At 44.1% G+C, this 8,975-nt stretch overlaps 1 long non-coding RNA gene across 1 annotated transcript; it reads right to left on the minus strand.

Annotated features, from left to right (window-relative positions):
- Positions 1–386: 386 nt before the first annotated feature.
- Positions 387–6,832, minus strand: LOC137332689 (uncharacterized). The gene is made up of 2 exons (XR_010965714.1): positions 6,760–6,832; positions 387–3,451 (listed from the first exon to the last, which is right to left on the minus strand). It is a non-coding gene; the product is annotated as an uncharacterized lncRNA (long non-coding RNA).
- Positions 6,833–8,975: the final 2,143 nt, after the last annotated feature.

Consider the following 8,975-nt stretch of genomic DNA (forward strand, 5'->3'; position numbering starts at 1 on the left):
GGTCCCTGATTGGCCCCGCCTCTCCTCTTACTACCCGTTAGGTAAAGCTTACTTTTTCTTTTTCATATGTTGACTGACCTGTTCTGCATTTCCAGCATTTCTCATTTTTCCTATATTTTTGAATGCCAACATATGTGTGTGTATATATCTGTGTGTGTATACAATACATAGAATTATTTAGAATGTACAACACAGAAGCAGGCCATTTGGCCCAACTGGTCTAGTAGGCCAGTGTTTATGCTCCACACAAGCCTCCTCCCTCCCTACTTCATCAATATGTGTGTGTATATATATATGTGTACGTGTGTATACATGTGTGTATATTGTTGACCTTCCTTCTAAGGTTCACCATGACGCGCTTCGAGTAAGTACAAGACACTTGATAGTGAAATATACGGAACAGACTTTATTGATATACAGTACATGTGATCAATCTATACCATACACAGGAGTAACTTAGGGTCCCTCTCTCTTTCGAGCTCTCCAACCAACTCTGGAAAGACCCCCTCTTATACATCTCAGTTTGTCGACTTCAAAGGTATTTTTCACAGATAAGACTTCATGATTAATCTGTTCTTAGATTCTTTCAAGAACAATTTGTTTACATAAACAGTCTTAGTTGAGTACATTCCATAAACAAGACTTCCTGACAAACTATTCTCAGAATCTTTCAAGTACAGTTTATTGACATCTTATTTACCTAAACAGCCACTCTATACCATGGTTAATTGATCTCTCTACCTATGTTTATTACACTAGTACTCACAGTTATACATTAATCACTCATGGTCAATGTCATCCCAAACACTATCTCTTTCAAAAAGGGATATGGGAATAGTGCAGGAAAATGGGGTAGAAGATCAGCCATGATTGTGTTGAATGGCGGAGCAGGCTCGAGGGGCCAGATGGCCTACTCCTGCTCCTATTCCTTATATTCTTATGTTCTCTTTGCAAACATCCTTTGTAGATTGTTATCAGACCTTTGAAATAGGCATCATCTCTTCTCCCAGTTCCCTTCTAGTTTCCTGTGTATCTTAGAAAGCCTGTTGCTTCTATAACCATTTGTAGTTATACAGGTTAGTTTGATCATTAACCCTTAACTCTCCAAAATATCCACCACTTTTTATTTCTTCTTATGCAGCCTCGTGTAGTGAGGTGGACGGTGTACCCAGTATAGGCTTCAGTTGCTCTTCCAGCAGTTGGGTAAACGTCATTATCTTAGTCTTTATCCAGCAGCAAAGGGTTAACCTGATGATCAGTAACAGGATCTGTAAGGCCACGATGCAAACAATGGGGTTCAAAGCAATCTTTAAAACTCCAGTGGCTGATGGTGATCACCCTAGTAACGACCCCACCATGAATGCTTAACGTCATGTTCTATTCTTGTTTGGATCACCTGTATCTGATCCAGGTCCTCTTTAGTTTCCAAATGTAACTTCCAATCACTATCTTTTAACGTATTCAATTCCTTCCTCACATGCTCATTATCTATTAATTGTCTCATTTTCTTAATATTAAGTCCCATATCCATATTACTAATCGAACAGTCTTATCCCAATTACATCATTGTGGAGCAGTCAACGAGGACCCCTCACATATGGATATTGATCGAACATCATGTACACAAAACAATATGTACCGTTTAGTCTGCCAATTGATCATATCAATAGTTACATTATTACACTTGGTTCGAAAACATAACAATCCACGTCCAGCATAAAATAACAAGGGCCTCACACATTTCCGAACATGGGTTACAGTCACCCTCGTTACGTTCTCTCTAGTAAGCTGGGTAAGTGGAAAGCATAGCCATCCAAACTCATTATCCAGACAACTTACTTTACGATACTGCAGAAAACTGCCTGTTGTGGTACCAAAGTTTGATCCCCAGCCTTTTCAGTCTGTAAAAACGTATTGGAAACCCCCTAATCATGAGTCCCACAATAAAGTATAGCATTACCCGTGTACCATCCTGTGGATTCTCCAGAACCGCTGGCAACCAATTTCAGTGCACAGTCCAGACAATAGGACCCAGGAGTGTGAATTATCATTAAAAACTGGCTAAATTACTGGAAAGTTGACTCCCAGTCCAATAGGGTAGGTGAGTGCCTGTGCTCTGTTCTAGCAACATTTTATAGCCATCCATGATAGTTTGAATATCAAGACAGACCACAGCCTAAGATACCTTTAAAGAATCCGGAGTAAATGATCTCCATTTTATCCCATAAATCCTGTGATTCAGTAAATGCCATATTTACAATGCCTGATCCAGCCCCGAGCACACCTTTAATGGGGCGTGGGCCTTTGCTTGAACATCTGTACCTAATGCTTGTAGTTTGTTCGTTAGAGCCTCATTGCTCATAGCATTAAGGGGTTGCTGCTCCCAATCCTACTCCAGCCACTAGGGCGGCTAGAAGGTCACGTTTGACCCTAATTTGGATGCTGGACAAAGACTGTGAACAATTATACTTCTGTGACACATCTAACAAAGAAAATGGATCATAAACATGCACTATTTTCCAAATCATAACTTGATACAATGTACGATTCAGGTGGAGCATCAGAACGATAGGACCTGACCTGATTTGGACTGCGCGCAAATCACGCAGTGACAGTGTTGTGCCACAGGAGTGGTATAGGCATCGACAGTAGGGCAGGGCAAAGGGTTCACCCTTATAGAAACCGACATCTTTTTACATGATGTCCCACACAAGCATGTCAGGACAGTGGAAGTGTTACATATTGCCTGTGAAGTATGTACACAGATGTGCACGGCAATGTTCTATTGTTGGTTGAAAAGGTACATGTGTAAGATGCCACCACTCAGTGAACAAGACCCTGAGGATAGTTTCACCATCAGCCAGTACCCCAGACCACTGGTGCCACTCCACACGGACAGGGCCGTTTGGTGAACAATCTCATGATGGACGTTTTATTGCAACCAATCATAGTGGCCCCTGCACCCCTTAATACATTCTACCCTCCTCCTTCTTCGTAGACATATCAAACCTGAATCGTTAATTAATTTCCACCGTAAGCATCCTGGTGCAAACTTAACAGTAATATAATACTGTCCTCACATTCCATCCTTGTAAGGGTCTTTAGTCTGTTGTCCACAACTGATCCAATGATTCGCAAAACATTTCAGCAAGTCATTATAACAAGACAAAGTCTAATTTCGGGTCACATCGGTAAAAGCAGTCCCAGAGATACGACAGCGGTCATTTGCTTCTTCCACCCAGCCAGCCCGATGCATAATAGGACTCGATGGGACAGAGACAAAAGTTTCAGAGACGAAATTTTTTTGCATTCCAACAGACGCCAACAATATTGTTGTCATCATGAGCAACAACAGACCACAAACAAGAGGTTTGGACCACGATCCTTTTATCTCTCCGTCTCCTTGGATCGTGGTTGGATTCACTGTCGGGGATTCACTATCAGTGGTCATCTGTAAGAGAAACAAAGTTTCCATCGCTTACTCCAGCTTTTTCACCTTCTCCTGACTGTTTCCAAGATTTAAGCTAAATCAAACACATACTAGAAAGCAACAAAAAAAAACACAGCTGCTTGTTGAAGGTGTCGACTTCTTTGTAGTAAAAAGGAGACAGATCCAAACATCAATAACCAGTGTCAGTTTGCATCATGCAGCCTCTCACAGCGTTCAAATAAACTTAAAAAGAACTTCACCAAATGAAAAACAAACTCCATTTCACTTTTTAAAAAGTCTTTGTGCCTTTAAAACTTGTGCAAAGATCCTTTAATCATTCTTTTTGATTTTTCCTTCACAGTCACTTTGTTTTGACCACAGTCAATCACCAGGTCAAAGGGTGCTGTCTGTTTGCTAACAGCTATCACATATCACACCCAAGATGATTAAACAAGTAGAATCACCTCAAATGACTAAAAAAAATTCAAAATTGATGCCCTATACTGAATTAGTCTTTTTAGATAACAAAATAGCATTCTCTGATCACAATTACACATCTTGCAGGACACTCACTGACACACGTCCCGCAAATTGGTGCTCAGAAGCCCGCAGATAGTTTGTGGGTGAGTTTATAATGGAGGAGTGGCGGGTGACATTCATTCACCGTTCAGCGCAATTTCCGGGCCAATATTGCAAAAATAGCAAAAACAATTAACAAACTGAAGACAGCGTACACTTATGGAAAACACAATGGTTAAAAATGCTTAAAGTACTCCTAATATAAACCAAGGATTACAGAGGGTCTACAGAAAACCTGACAGAACTTGTTTTCATCCGTTAGAAATGAAAATCTATTAAGGCAGCCGCAGTTTCTGATAAACAGATCATCAGTTGATAAAATCTGTTAACTTTCAAAGATCAAAGGGGCTTCTAACAGCAAAATTGGTGCCTTGTATTTAACTAAGCAGAAAGTTAGTAGCTTACAAAAGTTTTAACACTGAGGGCTATAAATTGGCCACGTAGCACCCGTTTTGAAGGCACTACGCTGACTCCTAAGGACCCAAACTGGTGCCCGGAATGCGCGCACACACTTCTAGCATGACGTGCGCCGGACGCCATCATGGTAAAGGCGTTTGCGTACACGCGGATAACAAATGTCGGCAGCATGTAAAGTAGGGAGAATATGTGGTAGATCAGTGCGCAACTCTGATTTAAAGGGACAGATGCAATTTTGGAACTCAACGCTCCAGCCAATGCACTGTCTTAAACTCGCAAAGCTGATGTTGTAAACAGCATGAAGGACCCCCTACCAGCGCTACTTAAAGGGATCATGCAGGAGTTACAGGTTAGTTGCTGGATTATTGCTTCTGGCTACAGATGCATTTGTACCTGTTTTTGGAGGCATCCTATACATAAATACTAGGACTAGTGGGCATAGCCTAAAAATTAAGAGCCAGGACTTTCAGGAGTGAAGTTAAGAAACGCATCTACACGCAAAGGGTGGTAGGAGTTTGGAACGCTCTTCTGCAAATGACAGTCGATTCTAGCTCAACTGTTCATTTTAAATCTGAGATTGATAGATTGTTATTAACCAAAGGTATTAAGGGATATGGGGCTAAGGCGGGTATATGGAGTTAGGTCACGGATCAACCATGATCTCATTGAATGGCGGAATTGACTCGAGGAGCTAAATATCCTACTCCTGTTCCTATATTCCTATACTAATGTTTCAATACTCTACAGGGAGCAGCCTGGCTAGCTGACAGGCAACAGCAAGGGCACTGGCAGAGTGGCAGGGGTGGGACAGGAATGCTGTCATCCTGAGAGAGGGCATCAGGTTCATGTTCCATGGAGCCACTGCCACTTGCTGCCTCCTTCTCCTGCAAGAAAGCGGGACATGTGTCGATGAGTGTCCTGCAAGATGTTTGGGTGATGTAGCTGTCATGGTTGAACAGCTGCCAGTGTGTGTGACCTGTGGTTTGTGGGTGTGCGGCTTGCAACAGTGGTAATGTGTGAGGGGGAGAGGAAGCATCTGATTGGAAGAGTTAAGTACTGATTGAAAGAGTTTGTTGGTATGTGGGTGATGGGGGGGTGTAGTGTGTGGAGCAGTGGATGCGGCTAATGGTGCAGTTGGTAGGAGATGCCACTTGACAGTTGAGCATCCATGTTTGTGGTGCTATGCGCCTGGCATTGACTTTGTCCCCTTCTGCCTCTTCAGCATATGTCTGGAATGCCTCTTGCCCCCCTGCGGATATAGGATGCCCCTCCTTCTGTCCACCTCTTACACCAAGGCCTCTAGTGCATCAGCAAAGAACCTCGGTGCACGCTCTCTCGCAGGCCTGGTACAAACTCAGATCGGCAGATTGGTGAGGTCTGGCGTGCAGATTGGAGGATGTGGGATTTAGTGGTGCGCAACCTTTATTCAATGTTTTAACATAACTCAACAGTTTGTAAACATAGGGACGGGACCTGTATCTGTGTTTTACGTGTGCGATGTCTGATCTCTGTTCAAACTCCGTGCGGGCCCGTATCTTATATTTTGCAAATAAGAGGTGCAGGCTGCCTTTACGTGGTTCTGGACACTTGTGATATCGGGGCCCCCTGCTGGTGAGCAGCCACTCAACAGCTAGGCCTGGCTGCTCGCAGCAATCAGATAAATCACCGGGCAGCACGAAGGTTACGTGCTGCCTGCATCTCAACGACCAGGCGCGGTTTAATCATGCACTGCAACCCTCGCGCCCGGTTTCGGGGGTTATCCAATATAACTCCCTTTGGTTCTCTATAAAAAAACAGAGCCAGCAGCAAACATTCACACCACACACGAACTCTTTCAGAGAGACTTTCAGAGCCTAAAAAAAATACTCAATCTAAACACAAGCTTTTTAAAGAGACAGTGTGCTGAAAATAAAGAACTTCTGAAAAACTGTAGAAAAGAGACAGGATCTTTCCCTTTCTCCTTCTTTATTCTAACAGACTAATTTATCTCACTGGTTTCTTTTTCATCCCAGATCCACTGTCTTTTTGTTTCTGCTGGCACATTTTTTCCAGCGCCTTGTCTATCTGCGGTCTGTCCACATCACCTTCTAAGCCGTGTACTTTATCTTCCAACTCCTCTCTCTCATCGCACTTTCGTTCCATAGCATTGTGACTAGCCAGGAAGGAATTGGTAGGTTGTACAGTGTGGACTCTGACTGCATCTCGGTCTTTTTTAAACTCCTCTATTTCTGCCTTCAAGGCTCTAATTTCAGCCTGTGTCTGACCATGCTGCTTCCAAAGGGCGTCTATTCCCAGACACAGTCCCTGTAACAGGAATGACTTCTGTCTCCTACCTTTCTGTCTCTGCTGCTACAGGAACATTTTCCGTCTACTATCTTTTTGTTTCTGCTGACATTCAGTGTCAAGGAGGAGGGGCAGATACAGGCTTGAGTGCTCTCCACTCACTTCCCGGACTGAACTGCATCAAGCAGGGGGGCACCAGGGGGGCACTGCAACATCCCCCCTTTAAGAGTGAGAGTAAATTAGAGGGGAAAGTCATGCCTGGGGAGTCCCGCGGGGTGCCCCCAGGTGGCTGCCCACCCTTTGCACAGTCACAGCCTGTGAGTGGGATATACACCCGCTTTCAACGCTGGAGAGGTGTCAGGCCAATCGCACAGAAAAGAAAGTTTAAATGAGAGGCCTCTTCACTGTGGATTTGGGGAGTATTCTGACGGGCTCAGTTTCTACTCTGAAACTTATTTCAAATAAAGCAAAATTGTCTGCTGGGAAGATATGTATGACTGTACTTGTAATACCTGCCAGACTTAGCATTCATGTGCATCTTTTGCAATTTTTCATGAACTTTTAATGAAGTGGACATTTTTTTTAGTGCAAACACCATCAGCATCACAGTGGCATCATTGTGACTTTACCAAGTTGAAGATCCATTTAACACAATTAAAAATAGGTGATTTTTGACATGTATTTTATTACAGAAGATGACTTGTTTCAGCAAACAAGGCGACTAAATTTATACCTAACTACCCCAGCGGCTTAGGGTATCGGTGATCGGTGTACCAAAGTACACAGTGACTCAGGGTATCGGTGTTCCAAAGTACACAGTGGCTCAGGGTATCGGTGTACCAAGGTACACAGTGGCTCAGGGTATCGGTGTACCAAGGTACACAATGGCTCGGGGTATCGGTGTACCAAAGTACACAGTGGCTCAGGGTATCGGTGTTCCAAAGTACACAGTGGCTCAGGGTATCGGTGTACCAAGGTACACAGTGGCTCGGGGTATCGGTGTACCAAAGTACACAGTGGCTCGGGGTATCGGTGTACCAAGGTACACAATGGCTCGGGGTATCGGTGTACCAAAGTACACAGTGGCTCGGGGTATCGGTGTACCAAGGTACACAGTGGCTCAGGGTATCGGTGTACCAAGGTACACAATGGCTCGGGGTATCGGTGTACCAAAGTACACAGTGGCTTGGGGTATCGGTGTACCAAGGTACACAGTGGCTCAGGGTATCGGTGCACCAAGGTACACAGTGGCTCAGGGTATCGGTGTTCCAAAGTACACAGTGGCTCAGGGTATCGGTGTACCAAGGTACACAGTGGCTCGGGGTATCGGTGTACCAAGGTACACAGTGGCTCGGGGTATCGGTGTACCAAGGTACACAGTGGCTCGGGGTATCGGTGTACCAAGGTACACAGTGGCTCGGGGTATCGGTGTACCAAGGTACACAGTGGCTCGGGGTATCGGTGTACCAAAGTACACAGTGGCTCAGGGTATCGGTGTACCAAGGTACACAGTGGCTCGGGGTATCGGTGTACCAAGGTACACAGTGGCTCGGGGTATCGGTGTACCAAGGTACACAGTGGCTCGGGGTATCGGTGTACCAAGGTACACAGTGGCTCAGGGTATCGGTGTACCAAGGTACACAGTGGCTCAGGGTATCGGTGTACCAAGGTAAAGCATTTTGAATCATCTTCATGCATGTGAGCAGCTATATGTAATTGCAAGTTATTGTGTTTTGATGCATCTGTGAGCAACAACTTGACTGATACTGCAGATAATCCCTATACTAACCTGCAAAGAGGCAGCAGCCTAACAGTGGAGGAAGGAGGTGACCTTAACTATTGCTCCCATTGTTGTCCAATACATTAGCTATTGGCCACATGTGACTAATTGGGAATGCAGATGTGGCTAATTGCATTTCAGATTAGTAAATAAAAATGAGTAATAGGCACTGTCATTGGGCATGTGCTTGCAATACTCATATTCGCATGGCGTATACATGTGAACTTTAACCTTTTTGTGCGTTTGTTGGTAAAATGTTAAGATGAAAAGCAGACTGTGCGAGTATTTTTTGATCGTGGTTTACTTCCTGGTTACTGAATGGTGGGAGATGTTTGTTAAGTAAATATCCACATGTGAAGTACCTGTATTGTGTGAGTGTGTGTAAGGTGTTTTCTACTAAAGCGATGTTGCCATAGCCACACCTGTGGCTAGTCAGCAATTTCTATTGGACAGCACTGACGAAAGTTGGCTACAGGTGTCCTTACA

This window comes from Heptranchias perlo, chromosome 15, assembly GCF_035084215.1.
Source record: "Heptranchias perlo isolate sHepPer1 chromosome 15, sHepPer1.hap1, whole genome shotgun sequence".
NCBI classification, from domain to species: Eukaryota; Metazoa; Chordata; class Chondrichthyes; order Hexanchiformes; family Hexanchidae; genus Heptranchias; species Heptranchias perlo.